We start from the raw sequence: 2,311 nt of genomic DNA, 5'->3' as shown, positions 1-2,311 counted from the left end.
AACATGCTATGCTAATCGATGCTAACATGCTATTTACCGGCGGTGCTAAAGCAGACATGGCACAGAGATGTATGGACAACCTGCAGATGCATTTGCAACTATATTACGTTTCCTTCCACCCACATTTAATGCGAAACAAACACTTACCAATCGACGGATTTAAGTTGCTCCAGTGTCAAAAGATGCGAAAGTCCTGATCGTTTGGTCCGCACATTTTACCGGCGATGCTAACGCAGCTATTCGGCCATGTTATGGCTATGAATAGCGTCAATAGCTTCAGTTTCTTCTTCAATATTTTCATACTCCAACCATCTGTTTAAATACATGCGTAATCTGTTGAATCGCTTAAGTCGCTGAAATCCGAGTTTGAATCCGAGCTAATGTCGCTATATCTTGCTGTGGTATTCCCATTGTTTGTTTACATTGGCAGCACTGTGTGACGTCACAGGGAAATGGCCAGTGTCTTCACAGAGAGCGAAAATAAGGCACTTTAAAGCTTTATTTAGGGATATTCAGAGACCGGTAAAATTTTGAAAAAAACATAAAGAAATACGACAAGCCACTGGGAACTGATTTTTATTGTTTTTAACCCTTTTGAAATTGTGATAATGTTCCCCTTTAAGTTGAATTGGGGTTGTTTTGGGGGTGATTTAAAAAAAAAATGTAATTAACAATTGCAACTTTACTGAAAGGTAGTTTGGCCGTGTCCGCTCTCAGTGCTGCTGGAGTGATCGCCAAGTGAGCCCGAGATCGTAACAATTTCTATTGATTTACAGTACATGAATAAAAGTCTTTTGATGTTGCAGGTTGGCTGGTTTCAACCGTTTATTGTGCTTAACTTTGCCAGAGTGTGTTTGTGCACATCAGAGTTGTCTTTTTCACCTTTTGTGGGTTCACACGACAACGTTTGTGTGTTGCTATGTCAGCTTATCTAGTATTTGTGCGGCTTCCAGCGGGTTTAAAGATGTGTAATATTATCTTTGTATTATGTATTGTTTATGGGCTTTTGTGTTGTGTCACTACTGATGTTTTTTGTTTTCTGCACCACAACTAACCAGTATTAATAGTGCAGTGTGGCACTTAATCATTTCTTGTGTTCAAATAAACATTAATACATTACTCAACAAAACAGAATAGAATATTTTCGTGTTTCTGTCGGTCAAATATTTGACTTTTTTAATACTTCTGTCTCATTTATTATTATTTTCAATAATACCGGAAACCATCTGGGGACTTACCTTTTATACTAAACTATATATTATAAGGATATGTATACTGATTATGTCCATGTTAAAAAAAAAAAACGTTACCTTTTATACTATACTAAATATCAGGGTTGACCAACCTTTTTGAAAGCAAGAGCTACTTTTTGGGTACTGATTAATGCGAAGGGCTACCAGTTTGATACACACTTAAATAAATTGCCAGAAATAGCCAATTTGCTCAATTTACCTTTAATATATATATATATATAAATGAGTATTTCTGTTTGTCGTTCCGTTGTACATTTTTTTTCCTTTTACGGAAGGTTTTTTGTAGAGAATAAATGATGAAAAAAACAGTTAATTCAACGGTTTCAAAGAGGAGAAAACAGGAATGAAATAAAAATAAAATTTTGAAACATACCGGTAGTTTATCTTCAATTTCGACTCTTTAAAATTCAAAGTTCCACCGAAAAAAAGAAGAGAAAAACTAGCTAATTTGAATCTTATTAATTATTAATAATTTTTCCTGATTAAGATTAATTTTAAAATTTTGATGACATGTTTTAAATAGGTTAAAATACAATCTGCACTTTGTTAGTAAATATAACAAATTGGACCAAGCTATATTTTTAACAAAGACAAATAATTATTTCTTCTAGATTTTCCAGAACAAATTTTTTTAAAGAAATTCAAAAGACTTTGAAATAAGATTTACATTTGATTTTACAGATTTTCTAGATTTGCCAGAGTATTTTTTATTTATTTTTAATCATAATAAATATGAAGAAATATTTCACAAATATTCTTCGTCAAAAAAACAGAAGCTAAAATGAAAAATTAAATTTAAATATATTTATTATTCTTTACAATAAAAAAAAAATACTTAAACATTGATTTAAATTGTCAGGAAAGGAGAGGAAGGAATTTAAAAGGTAAAAAAGTATATGTGTTTAAAAATCCTAAAATCATTTTTAAGGTTGTATTTTTTCTCTAAAATTGTCTTTCTGAAAGTTATAAGAAGCAAAGTAAAAAAAATGTATTAATTTATATAAACAAGTGAAGACCAAGTTTTTAAAATGTTTTCTTGGATTTTCAAATTCTATTTG

At 31.2% G+C, this 2,311-nt stretch overlaps 1 protein-coding gene across 2 annotated transcripts in view; it reads left to right on the top strand.

The window, feature by feature from the left end:
- Positions 1–810, top strand: part of LOC133542800 (CKLF-like MARVEL transmembrane domain-containing protein 3) — a 17,809-nt gene extending 16,999 nt beyond the window's left edge. For both annotated transcript variants that reach the window (XM_061886970.1, XM_061886969.1), the window contains exon 5: positions 1–810. This exon is cut by the window's left edge and continues 2,113 nt beyond it. The gene's annotated coding sequence lies outside the window, so the exon portion shown is untranslated.
- The last annotated feature ends 1,501 nt before the right edge of the window (positions 811–2,311 follow it).

Source organism: Nerophis ophidion, linkage group LG25 (genome assembly GCF_033978795.1).
Source record: "Nerophis ophidion isolate RoL-2023_Sa linkage group LG25, RoL_Noph_v1.0, whole genome shotgun sequence".
Lineage (NCBI taxonomy): Eukaryota > Metazoa > Chordata > Actinopteri > Syngnathiformes > Syngnathidae > Nerophis > Nerophis ophidion.
The sequence above is the reverse complement of the archived record's forward strand: the minus strand, read 5'-3'. Positions and strand labels throughout refer to the sequence as shown.